The 21,907-nt window shown below is 55.0% G+C and overlaps 1 pseudogene across 1 annotated transcript; it reads left to right on the plus strand.

Moving 5' to 3' along the window:
- Nucleotides 1-581: 581 nt before the first annotated feature.
- LOC105510888 lies at nt 582-21,006 on the plus strand (annotated as a pseudogene). Its single transcript, XR_001001624.1, has 22 exons — nt 582-682; nt 2,392-2,458; nt 2,858-3,059; nt 3,156-3,342; nt 3,962-4,031; nt 4,682-4,789; nt 5,133-5,174; nt 5,285-5,335; nt 7,949-8,053; nt 9,043-9,092; nt 9,479-9,651; nt 10,113-10,243; nt 10,900-10,980; nt 12,046-12,253; nt 13,668-13,831; nt 14,810-15,012; nt 16,561-16,653; nt 17,058-17,191; nt 17,645-17,800; nt 18,736-18,932; nt 19,002-19,003; nt 20,435-21,006. The product of XR_001001624.1 is annotated as a nitric oxide synthase, inducible-like (transcript).
- Nucleotides 21,007-21,907: the final 901 nt, after the last annotated feature.

Here is a 21,907-nt window from a genome sequence, read left to right on the forward strand (position 1 = left end):
AGATGCAGAGCTTCCGGATATGAGGGCCAAGTGTGCTTTGAGAGCAGGGTAGGTGAGGTTGTTAATGAGTACAGGGAAACAGGTGTCGATCAGGAGGGCCCTGCACTGGGGCATCTGGACGCTCTGTCTCAGGACTTGAGGCTCCATGATTGGATGGCACAGGCAGACTCAGCCCAGGTCAAAGCCCTCCCCTTAAATGTTCTTTTTATCCCAAGTTCTTTCTGTTCCCTGGAATTTGGCAGCCCCTAGGCCCTGGGTGGAAGGACAGATGAGCCAGACTTTAGAAAACATGTCTAGAAGAGTGAGGCCCTACTGTGTGCAGGGCACTTTCCCCACAGGCTCCTCTAGCTGGAATAACCAAGGGTAATGGAGAGAAGTACCCAGTTAAAATATCAGAAATAAAAAAAGAGATACCACTAGAGATAGTATTTTGAAAAGACCAATAGAGATACTAAAAAGAGCATTAGGTAATAGTATTAGCACTTTTATTCTGAGATTCAACAGCAGCAGTCACTTCCCTCCACCCCTACGTGTGTCTCAGGACCACCCTGGGCGGGGAGGGCTGAGGTCAGGGAGCACCCATGGATGATCTGATTCTAGCCCTGGGCCCTGGGGGCGACAGTAATGAGGAACTGGGTGCACATGAGTGGGGCAGCCAAGCATGGCAAGAGAAGCAATACACGTATGCACAGACGTGTTTACCCACATACATGTGTGCACATACACACTGTAGGCAGGCATGTTGATGCCTCAGGCAGTGGAGGATGCTGACCCAGGCAAGTCCCCATTGTGATGCGTGCCATGGCCTCAGAATGTCACTGGTGCTTAGCACCCATCCGCTCTCCAGCCTGCATCTGTTCTACAGCAGCTACACACACACAGTGGTATCTGGAGCAGCTCTGTGAACTCAAAGGTTTTCTCCCTGAGAGGCGTAACACAGGCCAGCTGATTCATCAGAATCAGGTGAGTGTGACCTGCTCTCTTCCCTCCAGGCTGACTTGGGGACAATGGCTACAGGGTGGGCTGTGTTGGCTTCTGGGCACCTGCTGAGGAGGGTCATCCCGAGCACTCACCGGGCACCCATTCTACACTGCCTGTGTAGACGATTGTCTCTTTCGTCCTCATGGTGCCTCCATAGGGTAGGTGCTATTCCCAAATGTACCCATTTGGCAACTGAGACGTCTGGTGTCAGAGGCGGTAATCGACCCAGGAATCCTGACATGACCCTGGGTTTTGCTCTCAGCCCTGCCATGTGCAGGGCTGGACTTAAGGCCTGAACCCTGTGGTCTCCCTGCCCTAGATCTCAAATCTGTCCAGGTTTCCGATCCCGAGGGGGCAGAGCCTAGCCCTGGCAGAGCCACTGGGATGGATCCACTGTGGGTGGGAAGGAGGGGAGGGTCCTCAGAACACATCTGGGGCCTAAGCTGGGTCCTGATGGTCCCTGTGAGACCCACTAGACACACATGGTCCCTTGTCCGGGAGTGGCATGGGGAGCCTTCTGCCTTTGAGCAGCTGTGGAAAATGAAGGAGCCCTGGAGAGCTGGCTGGAGGGAGACTATCTTCCATCCTGTTCAAAGGGGTCCAGGAACTGGGGTTGTCCCCAAGTATTTCTCTGTCTGGTCCTATCCAGGCCTTGCCCTCCTTTTGCCCCAAGTGTTCCCAGGAGGGATGATGCATCTAGGTGTTCCCCAGGACCAAGGACCCACTGTTCTTCCTCAGTGACCCAGGACAATGAGGCCCCCTCCTGTATGGACACCTCACAATGGTGGAGTCCACAGACCCTCCCCAAGAGATGTGGTTTCCACGAGCACAGAGACTGCTTTGGACACAGTAGCTTATTTTCATCCCCTAAACCTGTTGTTCCTAAAGTGGCTTCACTGTTCAGACTGAAGGGCCACGGGAGCCAAAGTGATGAGCGGAGCAGAACCGTGCAGTCAGGAGAGATCTTGTTCCCCGTAGGAAACTGATCATCTCTGTGGTCCCTGAGAATCCCAGGAGGCAGATCGTACAGAGACCTCTGGTCCCTCTCCTCAGTCTGCCTCCACATCCCTGGAATAGCCCATCATAGACCCTTCACCTTCGGCAGGTGGACACCATTGAAACTGCCAGGGCAGGTGTGTGCCCATTTCATGGCATTTGGGGACAACAGAACTCTCTATCCAGGTCCCACTGTCCTCAAGTCCTTGGGAAGATGCCCACCCCTACTGGGAGCTTGAGACTCCAGAGACCTGTGCAGGTGTGGGCCACTGGGTCTGGCCCCTTTTCACCTGAGGGCAGTGGTGGAATGGCCGTTACACAGCCAGGCAGCATCTGGGAGCTGGGCAGGAGCAGTTCAGGTGTTTACCAAAGTTCTCAGGTACGGTGTAACCTTTAGACGTTTTTGTCTCACAGGATGGACATGGTAGAGGACTCAGATACTTCGGAGGAGCGAGAGGACATCATTATGAAGTATGAGAAGGTACAGGTCGGTCTGCTCCTTGGAGGGAGGTCTCTTCCAGTGCACCCTGGTCAAAGGGTCCTGGGCTCCCTAGGAGCACAGGGTGGGCACGGGTGGCCACTACCCACAGGCCCTTGCACTCTTTACCTTGGACCCCTCACCAAGGCTGCCTCTGGGTTACAGGGACACCGAGCTGGGCTGCCAGAGGACATGGGGCCTGAGCCTGTTGGAATCTACAGCAGCATTGATCACTTTGGGATTCTGCAGTGAGTCCTCTGTGCTCCCCTCAGCCCCTAAATCACCTGTCTCAGCTCAGGGATGGGTTTTCTTTTAGGAAGGTCATTCTGATGCAGGACATGTCTCCCCAGGTCGGGCCAACCTCCTTTCCAGGGTCAGAACTCCTCCCTGGCTCCCCTGCAGGTCCAGCCCGAGGTGGTTGTTAGGCCAGCATTGCGGGGCCCATCTAAGGAGCCCAGTGGGACTGGAGACTGGGCTAGGTCAGGCCCCTGGGCTCTCAGCAGTTCTGTCCACAAGTCAGCACAAGAGGAGCGGGGCAGCCTGAGGGTCTGGCCCTGTCCACTTGGAGACAACCCCAGTGAGATCCAAGGGTTGTGGCCACAGGGTGAGGGGACGCCTGGCCCAGCCTCGGGGCTATTGTCCAGCAGATCTCTGGTCTCTGGGGGCCCACCTGCCCCTGTTCTTCCCCATTTCCCTACAGCTACAGCCCTCACTGTCCCCATGGGGAAGGGGGAAAGGCATGGGGACAGTGGGGGCTGTGGCCTTAGGGGAATGGGGGAGAAGATGGGCAGGGTCTCGTTCTGGGCATCTCACGGAGAGGCCAGGGAGGCAACAGATCTTGAGGCTAATGACCCAGGGTCTGGTGCTAGGAAGGGATCTGGGACCAGGTAAGAAGAGCCTAGGGCCGGCTGTGGTCGCTTATGCCTGTAATCCCAGCACTTTGGGAGGCTGAGGCAGGCAGATCACAAGGTCAGGAGATTGAGACCATCCTGGCTAACATGGTGAAACTCTGTCTCTACTAAAAATACAAAAAAAAAAAAGAATTAGCTGGGTGTGGTGGCGGCACCTGTAGTCCCAGCTACTCGGGAGGCTGAGGCAGGGGAATGACATGAACCCTGGAGGCGGAACTTGCAGTAAACCGAGATCACGCTACTGCACTGCAGCCTGGGTGACAGAGGGAGACTCCATTTCAAAAAAATAAAAATAAATAAAATAAAATAAAAAATAAAAAACAAAGAGGAGCCCAGCCTAGAGCCCACCCCAGCGGGTCATTGATGAGGCGGAGGAGGCAGTGGGCCTGGGCAGTGGCGGGTGAGGGCAACACGCTGTCACTGGGAGGTGCAGCAGTCCCTGCTGGACCTGACCCCAGGTTGCTATATCTCTTGCAGTTTGATGAAATTCCAAAGTGAGAATCACATTTGTGGCTTGGGGGTGGCTGCCCACTTGTGTCAGGTCGCCACCTAGAGGATGGGGTCTGACTTACGACTGGTGTGTCTGTGGCCCCAGGATGGCGTGTCCTGGGGACCTAAAGCCGGCCCAGTGGCGCTCATTTGCTCAAAGGCTCTCAGCCCTTAGGGTCTGCCCTTCCCCGGCTCCCTCCAGCTGGGTCCCACTGGGGCTTCAGAGCCCAAGACCCAGCATCCACGGGCGACTCCAGGAAGCCTGACAGCTCCGCTAACTCCAACATTCCTCATTTGACAGCAAATGAGGCGGGAGATGAGACGCAAGAGCAAGTGGATGAAAATGCTGGGACAATGGGAGACATATAAGAACAGAAAAAAGGTCATGTGTGGAGGGAGAGGCCCCCAGAATCACTCTCTGCAGACAGGGGACAGGCACCCATGGCTGTGACCCGGCACTGTAAACCTGTCAGAGGGCAGGTGGCACACTGTCCTTTCCCAGAGGACTGCAGGCCTGGTCACCAGCTTTGCTGCCTGTTCATGCAAGCATCACCTTGCTGGGAGGGAATCTGTATCTAGGGCTGGGGCCACCCGGAGCTCAGGGTTAGGGAAGCCTCCTGGTGACCCGAAGGAATCCGGGTCAGAGTCCCGACTCTGAGTGCCCATCCACCCTTTCAATCCTGGGAAGGGAGACCCTGTCCCAGCTTGACGTCACCTCTACTGAGGAATCATGGGGCCAAAACCAAAGATTTCCAGAATCCTCAGGCTCTGGTTCTCACTGGGGTTGTCGCAGGGCCTGTGACACCAGATCGTTTTCTGCCCACAGCTGATGAAGCGAGTGTATAAGGGCATTCCCATGAACGTCCGGACGCAGGTGTGGTCAGTCCTCCTGAACATTCAGGAAATCAAGGCGAAAAACCCCAGAAAATTCCAGGTATGCTCAGCCAGAGTACAACAAACAGGCCAGGCCGTGTCAGTGGCCCAGGTCTCCAGCTGGAGGGAACGTCAAGCCCCGCTTTGGGGGGTGGGTGAGGTGGACAGATGCACATCCTGAGCATGGACGGTGACATAGGCACCACAGGCGAGCTCGGCTCTGGTGACCCTCCCCAGCTTCAGAAACAAGTGAAAAAGCAGCTTTCTGCAGAAGGAAACCGTCCTTCTTTCCTTCCTTCCAGAAGGGCTGACTGTGGAAGAGGGAGGGAGGTTTTTAGGGCAGCCCAGGGGTCCTTGAGCACCCCTGTTCCTCCCGTCACAACGAGGAAGGTCTATGCTCACAGGGTTCCTCCTTCGGCTGGCTTCTCCAGATGTTGAATGACCAGGTAAGGGGACACAGGGAGACCCCAGCTCAGGGACCCTCCTTGCCCTGCAGTGCCCTGCTTCCCCAGCCCGGGGGTCAGGCTCACCCTGACCACGTCTGTTTTCCTTTCAGCCAAACCTGAGCAAGGGTCCTGGGCGCCCAGGCCTGTGCTGGCTTCACATGGTAGGAAGACCCTCTGCAAGGGGAACAGGCAGGCCCCTCCCAGCCCACCAGCCCGGTTCCAGCGGCATATTTGGTCAGCTTCCCCGCCACGGGCACCTGGTCCTTCCACACCCTGTCCTGGTGGGGTTGTCCGGGAAGACGCCTACCATGTGGGCACTCAGGGTGTGCCCAGCCCGGCCCCGGCTCAGGGAGGACCTCAGGGTTCCTGGAGATTCCTGCAGTGGAACTCGATGCCCCGGCTCCCAACGGACCTGGATGTGGGGGGCCCTTGGTTCCCCCACTATTTCAAACAGAGCTGCTGGGTCCCTGTCTCTTCTGAATGTGTGCAGCTCAAAAGACATTCACAGATGGAACACACCAGCCCCCAGATCACAAAGCCAACCATGCCCAGCCCCTCGCAGCACCGCAAGTCCTGCTACCAGAGTTCTGAATTCCGACGACACCATGAGCCTGCCTTTGTACTTCACACTCATGGAAGGATAGCCACCTTCATGTTTTAAAATAAATGTTTACTGTTTAAATGGTTTTAGATATACAGAAAATTTGAAAAGGCACTATAGTACCTCCTACACCTTCCATCCAGCTGCCCCTAATAATGACATTTTGTAGTGCCACGGCACATAAGAAATTTAGGCCAGGTGTGGTGGCTCACACCTGTAATCCCAGCAATCTGAGAGGTTGAGGCAGGAGGTTCAGTTTCACTTGAGCCTAGAAGTCTGAGACCAGCCTGGGAAACATAGGTGGACCCTGGCTCTAGAGAAAAGTCAAAGAAATTAGCCAGGTATGGTGGCGTGTGCCTGTAGTCCCACCTAATCAGGAGGCTGAGGCAGGACTGCTGGAGCCCATGAGTTCCAGGAAGAAGTGAGCCATGATTGCACCACTGCACTCCAGCCTGGGTGACAGAGTGAGACTTTATCTCTTAAAAAGTTAAGAAATTTAACGTGGGTAGAATCCTATTAACTAAATAATAATGTGAACTATTATCTAAGGTTATTAAGGTTGGAATTATCCCATTTTTGCCCAACTTCTTGTACCTGTCCCAAGATCCCACCTCGGACTCACCCTCTGCCTTCAGCTCATGTCTCCTCAGCTTCCTCCAATGGTCCAGCAAACACACACCTGGGCTGAATGGTAGAGCTGATTGTTCATACACAAGGATAGACCTGTGGGCATGGATTTTCTTTTCTTTCTTTCTTTGTGTTTTAGACGGAAGTTTTGCTCTAGCCCAGGCTAGAGTACAGTGGCAGGATCTCGGCTCACTGCAACTTCTGCCTCCCGGGTTCAAGCAATTCTCCTGCCTCAGCCTCCGGAGTAGCTGGGACTATAGGCGCTTGCCACCATGCCTGGCTAATTTTTGAATTTTTGTATTTTAGTAGAGATGGGGTTTCATCAGTTTGGCCAGGATGGTCTCCATCTCCTGACCTTATGATCTGCCCAACTCAGTCTCCCAAAGTGCTGGGATTACAGGCGTGAGCCACCATGCCCAGCTCTTGGGATTTTCAAACTTATACAGTAAATGTTTTCCATGGTGTTCCACAGAGCACAGTTTGAGAAACACTTTGACAGTGAATCCAGGCCTCAATATCCATCAGCTGCTCTTGCTGCATTTTGTGGCAGCTCAGTGAACACCTGCTCTACAGGGTGCATGTGAAAGGGACCAGGATGAGGAAGCTGCAGATAAAGAAGACAGGACACAGGGGGTCTGTCTAAGCTCTATCCCCTGCCTTCAGCACTGATGGATCAAATCCAATTCTTAGGGAATGGTGGCCACCTGCTGGGCCAGTTCCAGGCTCTGAGGACCTGACAGTGAGTGACGCAGAGCCAGGCCTTGCCCTCGGGGAGCTCTCCAGCGTACACCTCCCTCTATCCTCCCAGCGCCCTGCAAAGCAGGCATCAATGTCATTGTTAATGCACAGAGGAGGGACCTGTTAGACAGTTTGATGGGTTTTCCAGGGTCTCACGGCTTCTGGGAGACGGATGTGACCCTGAGGACAGGGCACAGGCCAGTGTAATGCCAGGATGGAATGAGCTGTGATCTGTGCTGCATAGAGGCCTAGGCCAAGGTGGGACTAACTGATGACAAGGTCAGCCAGGTCACTGAAAACACTCTTGGGTCCTCACCTGCTGGCTCCCAGGAGTCCGGAACTGCCAGGAGAGTGGTGGCAGGTCCCCCATCCTCAGCTGGGTGGGCCTGGATAGAATAACAAGGCGAGGGCACGTTTCCCCGGCCATTCCCTCCAGGCGCAGCTGTGACCTGCTCATTCCAATTTTGTGGAAATATTTCCACACACACAGAATTGCAAGTAGCAGTGGACGTGGCGGGAGGCGTTTGGACATGGGATAGGCAGTAATTTTGGAGGCAGAGCCTCCAGGACTCGCCGATGGGTTAGCTGCAGGGCTTGAGCGGGGAAGGAGAATCAAGAATGATGTGTTCAAATCGGTTCATTCACCTCCTCCGTGCCACGCCTGTGCTGGGCACTGGGAGAGACAGATGAGCCCAGGAGCCCTGGGCTGGGGGAGGTGTGGGAGGAAGCCCAGAGTGTCTGGGGAGGGTAGGAAGCCCAGAGTGTCTACTGAGAGCTGAGGGCTTATGTTCACCTGGGTATGGTCCAGATTCTCTGCATGGATGAGTACAGGCTGATCTGCCTGGAGGAGGAGCAGCTGCTGTTGGTGGTGACCAGCACGTTCGGGAATGGAGACTGCTCTGGCAACAGAGAGGTGGGTGGCCTGAGGTCTGGATGGTCTAGGGAGTGGTCAGGCACGGGAGGATCTAGGAAAGGGTCTGGGGGATGCAGGCCATCCTACGGAGGGCGTTTGGAAGTCAGTGCTCAGGTCACTCTGGATCACTCAGGTCATTTGTAATTATTGCCATATGGGAGTATCATCTTTCCTATGACATATTTTATCTATTTCTCTGAATGGCCTACCTGTTTGTATTTATGAATTCATGTTTAAAGGAAACTTGTATCACTCTCACAAATGGAAAGCCAGCAAAACATAAATTCAATGAAAACAACATGAAATTAATGAATTGTAGTTAGATGCTATTCCCTGACCAAGGCCTGCTCTTTCTTTGTTTTTTAAAAAGAGTAATAGGCAATGAGAGAGGTATTAAAGGTCTATTAGCACCAATTTGAGACTGTCTCTCCAGTGCTCAGAAGAATGAAAATGTAATTGAAGGGGAAGAACTAAAAAATAAATTATGAAAAGGGAGTAAATACTCACCTTGGGATTTGACGCTAGTTCTGCTGGGTCACACACCTCCTGGGATCGTCTTGGGTTCCTGGAGAGCCAGCCTCATTTCAGAGACTATAGGACCAATTGCTGTTGCTTCTACCAGGTTCCAAACCAGAAGAGAATCACAGCCCATTAGGAGGCCCTCTGGAGATGCCCTGCTATAAGGCAGGCCCCCTCTGCCAGGGCTGGATGGGAGGAGGCCAGGCTGTTCCAGATCCCCCATTAAGGGGCAGGGCCCACACCAGTTGCTATAGTTTAGCTGGGGTGAGAGACAAGCTAAACTTGTCAGCTGACAACCAGGTCCTTGGCCAGGTGGCCCCATATGTAAACCAACTTTCATTGTGGGCCGGGAGCCATCTCCTGCCTGCTGTGGCCAGTTTTCCAGAAGAAGGGAAAAAGCAGTGTTTTTTTGGTTGTTGTTTTGTTTTTTCATCCTGGTCTGAGAACACTGTCGTTCCCTCTCTATCTAGAAACTGAAGAAATCCCTCTTCATGTTAAAACTGCTCACCAACAAATTCAGGTAAAGCTTCTTCCTTCCTCCTACACGTCCTAGCCCTTCCCTGTGGACCCAAAGTCTGGGTTCAGGGGATGGAACTGGGTGTGCATACGGGGTCTTCTCAGAGCTGACCAGGCACGAGGGACCCTGGCTCAGAGGTTTGCCCTCGGAGTGTGTCACGGGTCAAGCCACGGAAACCCAGTCCCTCTCACAGGTCCGCAGGCCAAGCATGAGCTGGTCATAGGAGTTGGTGACAAGGCTGGGGGATCAAGAGAACCAGAAAGTGGTCTAGCTCCATGCTCCAGCTACAGAGGAAGAGTCTGGGGCTGGCCCTCCAGGCTGTTGGTGCTGGGTGCTGGGTGCCAGGTGCTGCTTACATGGGACACGAGTCTCTGTGTGTCCTCGGGCAGGTATGCTGTGTTTGACTTCGGCTCCAGCAAGTGCCCTCAGTTCTGAGCCTTTACTCCTGACCTCAACCAGAAGCTCCCACCTGGGGGCCTCTCAGCTCACCCCGACGGGGGAAGGGGATGAGCTCAGTGGGCAGGAGGACGCCTTCCGCAGCAGGGCCGTGCAAACCTTCAAGGTCGGATCCCAGCCAGAGCTGCTCCACAGCAGGGACATGACAGGGAGCATTCATGCCTAGGACCTCTGTGCTGGCATCCTGGGTGCCATGACCTCTGCCCCTGGTCCTGTAGATGTGGTCCCAGACATGGGCCAGGGCCACGGGCCTGAGGGCACAGGTCGCTGCTGCTCTCCCTCAGTCCCCCAGAAGGGTTCCACCCTGTGCACACCACTCTGGGGGAGAAGGTGGCACAGGTACCCCCGTGCCCTTAGGGAGCTTCTGGTTAAAGTCTATCCCCCACTGACTACCTAGGACACCGCTTAACTACTGTGTATGTTTCAGCCATAGAGAGCCTGGGGATAGGCACCACACAGTGGCGGGTCCACTTTGGATCCACTCAGTATCTCCTTAGCTCTTTAGTGACTTGGTTGGCCCCGTCATTTAGGGAACTATTAACACCCATCTGCTCCAGCTTCTTCCAGGGAGCCCGTGAGACGTTTGATGTCCAAGGCAAACAGCACATTCAGATCCCCAAGCTGTACACCTCGGGTGTGACCAGGGACCTGCACCACTTCAGACTCGTGCAGGACTCACAGCCTTTGGACCTCAGCAAAGGGACCTGCTTATTTCAGGACACAGGGCTTGTTTGTGTTGTGGTTTGAGCCCTGAGCCCATGGTCAAGGAGACCTACGTCAAGGAGAGGAGTGTTCAAGGGCCTGGACACTCCTGGGAGAAAGGCACAGATGGAGAAATTGCAGTTCAGGGAGGTGAAGCTTGTTGCTAGGCTGTGGCCATGTTGGGGTCTGAGCCCCAGTCTTCCAGCCGGGAAGGCAGCCAAGGGTCGTGAAGAAGGCGTCGCAGAGGTGATTCCAGGCTGTAGTGGTGAACTCTCCACTCTGCACCCCGGGGTGCTGTGCCCTGTGCCCTAAGATAGTCCTGAAGGTTTCTACATGTTTAAGATATCCCCAATGTCAACGATGCTCTCCTGTGCATCCCGAGCCATGGAGATGTCCTGGGACTTTCCATTTTTAGGTTCCTAAATTGAATTTCCCAACACCTAGAAGCAACACGGCTGCCCTGTATCAGATCAAGGATCTTTATTTGTGATTCAGAAACAGTGGAATAAAAGGCAAGGAAAGAACCCCAACAGCCACATCAGCAGGATGCCGCAAGTGTAGTGTCCAGGTGTCACTGACTCAGACATGTGGGGGCTTCTCCCACCCAGGCTCAAGAGCCACTTTGCCAGTTCACCGTCTCTGTGTTCTTCACAGCCCTCAGCAGCATGCACACCAAGAACGTGTTCACCACGAGGCTCAAATCTTGGCAGAATCTACAGAGTCCGCCATCCAGGTAAGGGAAAGTGCAGGGCTTCTCGGGTGACGCTCTGTCGATTTTATTCTAATGAATGAAAGACCAGAAGAAGTCAGTCTTTGAAGGGAGAGGAGAGGAGCCTCTGCTGGCATCAGCAGCCATGCCATCGTAGAACGGGCTCACCTGGACCCGCGGCCGCCTGTGCTTCTACATCTAGTCTTGATTAACCACGTCCACTTTTCCAGCTTGGACACTAAGCACCTGCTCCACTTCCTCTCCTTCCTCATTGAACTCTTTTACTAAAAGGAGAGTGCAAGAGAGACTTAAACTGTTTGACTCATTCTGAAGAATTTTCAGGAAAAGTGTTGGCAGGGAAGGAGATTTCCCAGCTTTGGGAAACGAGCCTTGTGGATTATCTGCAGGTTTCATTAATCTGTGCTGTCCTCCCCATGTGCATTAGGAAAACTGGCCTTGGTTCTAATAAGAACAGGGTTTGTCCTAGCAACAAGAAAAGGTTTCTTCTGATGTCCACGTGTCTCCAAGGGGGATGCTTTCTTTAGGCAGAGGCTGTGGCCAAGCGCTCAGGGGCTCAGAGGGCTGCTGGGAAGGGGTGGGCCCCTCTCCTCCCCAGAGGGAAGCTCCCGGGGCCCTCTCAAGCACCCCTGCCTGTGGGGATGCCTTATCCCATGCTCAGGGTGGCGGCCCAGGCTTGTGGAACCAGCCAGGAAAATGAAAGGAGGGCACATTTCCTGGGGAATCTCGCCTGCCCATCAGGGAGCCCTGGAGGAAATCCTGCAGTCACCTGAGGCGGCTTCTTCCTCTTTTTCTTTTTTTTTGGACACAGAGTCTCACTCAGTTGCCCAGGCTGGAGTGCAGTGGTATGATCTCGGCTCACTGCAACATCCGCCTCCTGGGCTCAAGCCATTCTCCTGCCTCAGCTTCCCGAGTAGCTGTGATTACAGGTGCCCGCCTCCACGCCCAGATAATTTTTGTATTTTTATTACAGAAGGGGTTTCACTATGTTGACCAGGCTGGTCTTGAACTGCTGACCTCAGGCAATCTGTCCGCCTTGGCCTCCCAAAGTGCTGGGATTATAGGTGTGAGCCATGGCGACCAGTCCACCTGAGGCTTCTTTTTCCTTCCCCTGGTGGAACTTTCTTGTGGGGATGGCCAAGGCCTGAACTACAGCTGGGTGAGCACCTTGGGGTTTGCCCAGGCAACCAGCCAGCCCTGGTCCAAGGCATCCTGGAGCATGTGGTGGAAGGCCCTGCACCCCACCAGACAGTACGCCTGGAGTCCGAGGACGAAAGCGGTGAGTCCTGGGCCAGGTAGCCAGTGCTGCCTGGCATCCTCCGGCCACCCCACCTGGCTGAGGGGCTGGGCCCGGGCCTGGGCCTGCCAGCGACAGCCATCCCTGTCCTTCGTGCTGAGAGGGTGGGCCGTGAAAGCTTATGAGAAAGCAGCTGTGGAAACAGTCCCAGCCCATAAGGCATGACTCCCTGGCCTTAGTTTCCCCAGTGATAATGACACCGCCAGTGTATCCCCTTAAATACAGTGGCCAAAGTCAGGAAGTGGAATAAGCCAGGCATGGTGGCTCACACTTGTAATCCCAGCACTTTGGGAGGCCGAGACGGGTGGATCACTTGAGGTTAGGAGTTCGAGACGAGACAAGCCTAGCCAACAGGGCAAAACCCCATCTCTACTAAAAATACAAAATAAATTAGTCAGGCATGGTGGTGCATGCCTGTAATCCCTGCCCCTCGGGAGGCTGAGGCAGGAGAATTGCTTGAAGCCGGGGGGCGGAAGTTACACTGAGCTGAGATTGCACCACTGCACTCCAGCCTGAGCAACAGAGACTCTGTCTCAAAAAAATAAAAAAGAAAATGGGATCAGAGAGGCAGAGCCTGGCAGTGCTCCCCACTGTCCAGGAGAAGGTGAGAGAACCTGAGACATGGGGACGACGAGACAGATGTCCTTGTGACTGTAGGGTGATGGATGTGGTTCATCAGGACTCTGTTCCAGAGGAGATAATGTCATGCTCGTATTTTTACCTAATATTTAGAAAGCATCTGTGTACCAGGCACAGCACCAGCTATTATGTGCACAGTTTTATTCAGTGCTCATGCCAACCCAGCAAGATAGGTTTTGGTATCAGATCTGTTTCACACGGAGGGAACCCAAGGCCCAGAGGCTTCAGTCACCTAGGAAGTGGGGAGCCAGGGTTTGAACCCGTGTCTGCTGGCCCCAGGGTCTGTGCTGTGACTGCCCTGCATGCTGCCCCCTGGGACTTCCCTTTGGGCTCATCTTCTGCTCACCCAGCACCTCTTGGTACAGCACCCAGGGGACTGCAGTCATGGGCTTTTCTCTGAGTGAACAACTGGCCTGTGAGGTATCCATTAGTCTTTGGTGGATTTAGTCACTGTGAGTCTGTAGATCACTGGTGGGTGTCTTGCTAAAGTTCGGGTCTGGGCCAGGGAAGGACATGGTTAGTTCATCAGGACCACGCCAACTTAGTGCCCCTTGGAGGGCTGGTGATCAGCCTTTCCTGGCAATCCTTTCTCCAAGCACCACCTCCTTCCTGCCTTTTGCTCATAGAGCCAGGACTTTAGAGCCTCCTTTCCCCTGCAGCTGGAGAATAGGGGGTGTCTGCCCTGGGGGCCTCTCTACCTTCTGAGAATCCCGAATGGGGCCTCTTTTCCATCCTGACACCTTCCTTCCCCATCCAGGCAGCTACTGGGTCAGTGACAAGAGGCTGCCTCCCTGCTCACTCAGCCAGGCCCTCACCTACTTCCTGGATATCACCACCCCCCCAACCCAGCTGCTGCTCCAAAAGCTGGCCCAGATGGCCACAGAAGCGACTGAGAGACAGAGGCTGGAGGCCCTGTGCCAGGTGAAGATCAGGGTTGGTGGGCAGTGGCGGTATGTGGGGGGTCCCAGCATGTGGGGAGCCAAAGCCCAGAGCTGGTCTTTAACTTCCAAGAGGGATCCACCCAGGTTCCCAAAGTGAGACCTGTCAAAGGCTGGTGGGAAGCCAGGCATCATCCGCTGGCCCATGTCTAGGACACAGTTGTGTTGAGTGAACTGAGTTTTTCCAAGTGTCTGCAGGATGCAACCAGAGTGCACTGCCTTGGACATTAGCTAGAAAGGGGAGCCATCGTTATCCATCTTTGCTTTCCCCCAAACTGGAATAAAGTTGTCACTTAAGATGTATTGGAGGATGGATGGTGTGGATGAATGGATAAATGGGCATTATGGACAGAGTGACAGATGGAGAGCTGAATTAATAAGTTAATGAGAGAATGCATTAACTCACCTGTAACTATCTGGTTCCAGGTCTTTGCAAAAGGCACTGCTTGTCATTATTATCGTCATCATGATAGCTAATTATCTTGATTCCAACTACCTCCACCACTATTATTTTGTGGCTGCAATGTACTAACTTGATACATGTTTTCTCGTTTAATTCACATAACATCCCCACCAGGTAGGCAATACTATCCTTGTTTCACAAAAAGTAAGTAATTGGGATGACATTCCATAGCTAGTGAGAGCATCCAGCAAAGATTTGAACCCAGGTCTGATTGGTTCCAAAGCCTTGCCCCAAATAAATTACATTACAGATTTGACCCCTCCCCATGAGTTGCTGATAGTGGAGGTAACACAAGTTAGATAAATGTACTGGACTGAGTTTCACCAGGACAGGAACTATTTCTTCGCAGGCTTGGTAATCTCAGCACCCTGGACAGTGCCTGGCACATGGACTTGTTTGTTGAGTGAGTGAATGAGTGAATGAATACTGGGTTGTGACAGCCTTTTCCCCAAAGTTGGGCAGGTGCTCTGAATCACTCACATCACCCTTGGCTTTCAGCCCTCAGAGTACAGCTAGTGGAAGTTCACCAACAGCCCCACGTTCCTGGAGGTGCTGGAGGAGTTCCCGTCCCTGCAGGTGTCTGCTGGCTTCCTGGTCTCCCAGCACCCCATTCTGAAGCCCAGGTTCTACTCCATCATCTCCTCCCGGGATCACACGCCCATGGAGATCCACCTGACTGTGGCCGTGCTCATGTCCCACACCCAAGGAGAGCCCGGGGCAGAGGCTCTGGAGCAGTCACTCAGCTTCAGCTCCCTCATCAGTTCAAGGAGGGAGGGAACACCCACAGCCCAGAGTTGTCAACGGTAATAGGAGGTGTGTGGGAGAGATCTCTAGGAACTAGGCACTAAACCAAGCCTTTTGTGTGTATATGATCAGTTACCATGTGGGGTAGGCACTGTGTGCATTTTACAGGTGGCACAGAAAGTCACACTGTTATTAAGTGGAGAGCTGAGATTCAGACCTGGGTAGTCCAACTGCTGAGTCCAAGTCCTCCACCACTCCACTGTCCCACTACTCTTGGGACAATTTAATGAGATCAGACGTGGAGAGCACCCAACCCTTGGTGAGAATCCAGTGGTTCTTAGTCTTCCTGATTGTGCAGCCTGAACGCAGGGGAGATTCTGCATTGATTGTCCATTCGCTCACTGAGCTCATTCAGTGATGGTTTATTTCACACCTCCTCGTGCCTGGCACTGGGGCGGGTGTGGAAATACAACAGACATCAGCCCTGCCCTCAGGGAGCATCTAGAGGCAGCAGTGGAGAGATGGGCTTAGGAATAATTAGATGATTCTCATTGTGCAGAAGCCAAGAAGGAAAGGTCAGGGTCACTGAGGGCAGTGAAGAGGGGGCGACGCTGCCATAGAGGGGGAGGCCCACATCTCATCCAGGTGGTCTCAGCTCCACCACTGGCCTCTGCCCCCTGCCCTGCCCTCTGTAACTGATTGTTGCTTGGGAGGACAAAACTGGGAGCTGCCCACACTTCTGAGTCCTCTGTCCTCTAGGAAGCACAAACACAGTTTCTAAAAACTGGCCAGAGACTGTTTGCCCTGCTAGAGAACAGCCACCCAGACCAGGAGAGGAGAGACCGACATGTCCTGTGAGAGCAAGATTCAATCCCGAGGAAAACCAGGGGGGCTTCTGCAGTTGGTGGGAGGCCTCCTTCAAGTGCTGGGCCATTGTAAGGGGAACAGAACCCAGAGAGACCTCCTGAGTTTCTGCAAGCCCAGGAGGGGCCACTGAGGAGGAAAGCGAGGAGCCAGAGCAGGTGAAATGCGCGAAGCTCATCCACCACCCAGGGTTGCTGCCAGCAAGGGCCACGCTCATGGGCGCACACAGCAGTGGCCACCCTGAGGGGTCACTTCATGCTGCTGTCAGTGGAGCTCAGAGGTGAGCTGCGGGTGTTCCTGGAGAAAGTCTTTGGAAGGAGCACTGGAGTAGGAGTCAGGGAACCTGAGCTGTCCACCTGATTCCGCCATGACCTGAGTGACCTTGTCCAAGTCACTTTTCCTCTCCGGGACTCGGTTTCCGCATTGGCAGAAGGAGCAGCTTGCAGCCTCTCTAAGTCCCTTTCAACCTTCCTCAGCTCTGGGCTCTCAGGGTGGAGCTCAGAACCAGGAGGACAAACAGCTGCTCACTGAGTCCTGAGAGTGCCTGAGTGGGGGCGTCCAAGGAGGCCGTGGTGTGGGCGGAGCAGCTGGCACAGTTTGCGCATGGGCAGTGGGGGACGTTGGTCACTTTGTGTTATCGTTGCGGATGGCCAGGGTCCCCTGCACCACGGCGTCTGCAGCACATGGCTCAACAGCCTGAAGCCCCGAGACCCAGTGCCCTGCTTTGTGCAGAAGTAAGCACCGTTTCCGCTCTGTCCCCTGTGGGGCCGCTGACCCTTGGGGATTCCGGGAGGAAAGGGGGAGATCTGGGGTTTAGGTGCTGTTTGGGATCCCTTGGCCCATAAAGAAGACACTGGGGTCACACCGCTGTGGCTGTCTCTAGCAGGGACAACGATGACAGCGGTGCTGGAGGGGCCCAGAGTCCTGTGAGCTTGGCCCTTTTTCAGAAGGACCTGGGGGAGGTGCTGGTGGCTGGACAGAGGTGAAGCAGCCTGCAGGACGTGGGAAATCAAATAGCAGCTGCTTGTCCTCTCCACCCCTCACGACCGCCCCCTACAGGCCCAGCTTCCCAGCCATCCTGTGTGCGTGTGGGCCCGGGGTGTCTGAGGGCTGGCCCCTCTTCTCCTGTCCTCTTCAGCGCCAGCGGCTTCCACCTCCCCGAGGACCCCTCCCATCCTTGCATCCTGGTTGGGCCTGGCACAGGCATCGCCCCCTTCCGCAGTTTCTGGCAGCAGCGGCTCCATGACTCCCAGCACAAGGGTAAGGCTGGAGGCTTCCCAGGTGGGAGGGGCACCAGAGGGCAGCGCCTGCCTAGAGGCAGAACCGCAGCCCCACAAACGGCTCCTGGACCTTTCTGGAGGGAAGGACTCCCAAGTTTGCCTCCCTGTGCGGGCCTCTGTGGGTGAGAACGGCCGCCTTCCGGTCTCAGGCATTGGAGCCGGGGCTCCTTCTCCCGGGAGTGGAGGTAACCGGAAAGTCCCTGCTTTTGACCTCTGATGGGCTGAGGGAATCCTGCATCTGTGCTTTGGGTTGTGTGACTATGGATGAGTGATCGGAATGTCCTGGGCCTCAGTTTCCTCATCTGTAAAGTAGGGACAGTGCTGTTAACTAGCTGGGATACTTGTGGGAGTGAAGTGAGAATTCCAGTTCGGCTTGGAGCCTTTTCGCCCTCTGGTGGCCAACATGATAACAACAGCCCGGGACTCCTGCAGGAGTGCGGGGGAGGTCGCGTGACCCTGGTGTTCCGGTGCTGCCGCCCAGGTGAGGACCACTCTACCGGGAGGAGATGCTGGAGATTGCCCATAAGGGGTGCTGCATGCGGTGCACACAGCCTACTCCCGCCTGCCTGGCAAGCCCAAGATAAATGGAGCCTCAAAACAGGTGAAGCATTACACACACAGGCTCCAGGATGAGCCCTGGGTCTCCACAGGCCCCTGGCCTCCCTGAGCCTTCAGCTCCTGAGCTCTGAGGTGCGGATAGTTCACAACCATCAGGGTGATGCTGTGAAGAGCATTATGCTTTCTCTTCCAGCAGAAGCGACAAGCCCAGAGAGGTTCAGGACTAACCTAGGTCACACGCGGGTTAAGCCCAGAGCCCAGCCTGCTGAAGGTCGTCAGCAGGCCCGCTGGGACACGCGACTGCCTGGGGAGAGGTGGTCCAGGCTGGCTACGCTCAAACCCAGCAAGGCTGGAGGGCGGCCGATGCTTCCACCATGGCCCTCAGACGGGCTCTGCTGTCCCCAGGCCGCGTTGCCCCCTGAGCCTGGGGTGGTCAGAAGAGACTGTCAGCCCTCACACATTTGTCCCATCAGGGCACCTCCCGGGCCCAGTGCTCTGTGCCCAGTGCTGGGGCCAGTGGGCATCCTGTGTGGAGCCGGCGCAGAGAGTCCCTCACTGACTCCTGGATCTTCTCACTGGGGAGCTCGGGATCTGTACCCTGCAGGGACCTGATGGACAGTCTGCATTGAGAGGCTCACTTTTCTGGGGTGTAGGCAGAGCCCTGTGTGGGGGGACTGCCTTTATTAATGCCTCTTTGAAGCATGGCAAATTCAGAGACAGTCTGGGAGCCCCACCGGACGGTCAGCCCCTCAAGGGCAGGACTGTGTCCAGCATTTATCTCTCTACTCCCAGCCCAGCCCCCGGGGCATCTGTGCGCCTCCTCATCCTGAGCCTGGTCCCGTGCAAGGTCCTGGCTGGGAGGGGACTCACTCCACAGCCCTGAGTGCCCTCTCCCCACCTCCCTGAGGCCAGCAGGCCTGCCTGCAATCCTAGTCGCCAGTGCCCAGGAACTGGACCCACCACTTCCTCTGGTTTCAGGTCTATGTTCAGGACATCCTGCAGCAGCAGCTGGCCAGCGAGGTGCTCCGTGTGCTCCACAAGGAGCCAGGAGATCTCTATGTTTGCGGGGATGTGTGCGCATGGCCTGGGATGTGGCCCACACCCTGAAGCGGCTGGTGGCTGCCAAGCTGAACTTGAATGAGGAGCAGGTCGAGGACTATTTCTTTCAGCTCAAGGTTTAATAATAGGGGGTGTGTGGGCTGAGGGTCCTGGCCAAGGGCACAGGCCACTGGAGCCAGGACCAGAGGTGGCCGGTAGACCCAGGGGAGTCAGGCCCAGAAAAGTTCTGGACCCCAAGAGAATCTTAGCAGTGGCTGAGATCTGAGCTGGGTGGGCTGTCAGAAGGCCCCGCTGCACATCCCGGACTGGTCGCGGCTTTGGGAAGTCGGGTGAATGGGTTCCATTTTGCCGTCTGTGGAATGGGGCAGGAGGGTCTCCTTGGCCTCTCCCCAAACCCCCTTTCAGAAAGTATCTGTGTGGCCAAAGCAAGGCTGTGAACACAGGGGAGAGCAAGGCTGCCCCCCGTCAGCCTCGTGTGAACCTCACACTTCTTATTTACACCCAGGCTGGCGTCTGCTCACCCTCATCCCCGCAGCAGGAAGGGCTTGCATTTCACTGATGAAGATAATAGTGATATTTATCAAGGGTTTACACTGGGCCAAGTGCTTGCCAGGGATTTTCATGTGGCATTTCATTCAGTCCTGCCGAGGACTTTATGAGGGAAGCACCCTGTTTTACAGAGGGAAGGGGGCCTACGGGGTCCACAGCAGTGAGAGCCTAGAGTTCAGTCTGCCTCTCTCTGGTTCCAAAGCCTGTGACTGTCACTTCCATACTCTCCCTAAGACACATTCATACGTTCACCTACTATGTGTCAGGGATAGAGCAGTAAATGAAACAGGCAAAATCTTTTTACATTCTTCTGGGGCTGACAAACCCAAAAGAAAGAGGTGTAGTGCTTCAGAGAAAAACAGCAGGAGACAGCCCAGGAAACGCTGGGGAGTGTAATTGTAAATAGGGTGGCCAGGGAAGGCAGAGCTGGAAGGCGGCGTCTGAGAATAAACCTGAGATAGCGAGGGGGAGCCCCGTGGATACTGAAGGAAACACTCGGGGCTGTTCTGGAGGGGGCAGCAGGGACAAAGGCCCGGGGGTGGGAGTTAAGCTGGCGTGCTGGAAGAACAGTGAGGAGATAACAGGCATTTCCCCAAATGGGTTGAATGGGTCGGTAGATATTTGGCATCAAAAAGGTTCCAAGGTTGAATAGCCTGGGACATGCTTAGTTAAGCCAAGGCAAGCACGTTGCTTTACTACAAGGCTTCTGGGAGGCTTCAACCTGCTGCTGTGTGTCGGAACCCTTCAAGGCTGGGAGGAAAGCAAGGACGTAGCGTTTCCCAAACGTATTTATCTCGGAGCTCACACTTCCTGGAGCATCTTGGGTCGGGGGTGAGCGCTGGGCAGGACATGGGAATGCCAAGTAAAGCTTTGGAGATGGTTAGAGGGCCCGCTCCAGAGCAGGTGCTGAGCGGGGTTAGGCTCTAAACCAGATTCCAGCACAATCTAAGTATGACAGTTGGGAAGACAGATGGCTCACGAAGGTCCATGTGACAGGGAAGCTGGGCAGCCCCAGGGGCTCATCCCAGCCTGGACTTGACACGTTGGTCTCTGTTTTTACGTAAAGGAGCCAGAAGCGCTATCATGAAGATATCTTTGGTGCTGTATTTCCCTACGAGGCGAAGAAGGATGGGGCGGCGGTGCAGCCCAGGAGCCTGGAGATGTCAGCCCTCTGATGGCCCACAGGAGGGGTTAAAGCTGCCGGCACAGAACTTAACCATGGAGCCAACTCTGCATTATCTGAGGTCACAGGGCCTGAGGAGATGGAGGAAAGTGATATCCCCCAGCCTCACATCTTATTTTTTCACTTCGTTCCCCATCAAGGCCTTTACTTGACCTCCTACCAAGTAGCACCCTGGATTGATCAGAGCCTCCTCTCTCAAGCTGGGGCCTTCCTGGTCCCTTGGAGACGAAAGCTTCAATGACAGGCCTGGCAAGTGGGTGAAAGATGGAAACTGCTGTTGAGTGCACCACTTCGAGTGACCACCAGGAGGTGGTGTTGCGTCGCTGTGTATTTAACTGCCTTGGGTACAATTGTTTAGGCTTCTGTTTAAAAAACTAACACCCTAGTCTGTTCCCAACGGCCACTTGGGCCTTCCCTGTATGATTCCTTGATGGAGATATTTATATGATGGAATTTTACTTTAATCACACTGTATGTGTGTGTGTGGGGTGGGATGTTTTGTAGGGAATGCGGCCCTGAGTTATATAGAGTGGGGAGCTGGTGGGTGTCACAGCCTGGACAGATCCCCCACAGAGGGACACCCAGGCAGGCCATGGCTCCTCTGAAATGGCTGCCAGCTGTGACAGCAGCAGATGGAGCTTCGTGCTGGTCCAAAGACCTGTGATAGGGCGGAGGGCGCAGGCCTGCCTCCCACACAAAGAATCTGACATGGGGTCTGGCGAGAGTGGGAATCTCGTACGAGGCCAGAGCTTCCGGGAAGGTCTTGAGGTTCTTCTTGGACACTGTCTTAGAAAGCGTTTTGCTCTGGGGCCACCTGTCTCATGCGACTTTGGCCAGTACGGATGTGGCCCCTGGGAAGGCAGGGTATCGAGGCAAGTGTGGGTCACAGCATCCTCCCCCGAGGGACTAGGGACCCTCCTGGGTTTGGAGACGGCCAGGGAAGGCTTCTCAAGAGACTGGGCCCGTTTCCCTCTCCTGGTGAGAACCAAGGAAGGAGCTCAGCGGTGGCTGCTGGGGTCCTGGCAACATGTGGCTCCCAGCTGGGGTTTGGCCTGTGCCTCCGGGGCGCCCTGGCCCGGGACCCTCCCTCTCCCCTCCTCCTTCTAGCAGCAGCGTCTCAGGTGGCAGGAGAAGGTGCAATGCCAACTTCAGGCTCCAGACGTGCCCTGCGTGACAGCTGCGCATCTCAGCAACACGGCCAGGAGTCCACTCCGGACCAGGGCTTCCCAGCTTTAATGTGCGCGCCTCATCTGGAGTCCTGTGAAAACAGAGACACTGATCTCGCAGGTTGGGCAGGGTGCAGGATGCTGCGTTTCCAACAAGCTCCTGGGTGCTGCTGGTGCCACTGCTCTGAGGACT

Source organism: Colobus angolensis, unplaced genomic scaffold, assembly GCF_000951035.1.
Source record: "Colobus angolensis palliatus isolate OR3802 unplaced genomic scaffold, Cang.pa_1.0 Scaffold193, whole genome shotgun sequence".
Taxonomy (NCBI): domain Eukaryota; kingdom Metazoa; phylum Chordata; class Mammalia; order Primates; family Cercopithecidae; genus Colobus; species Colobus angolensis.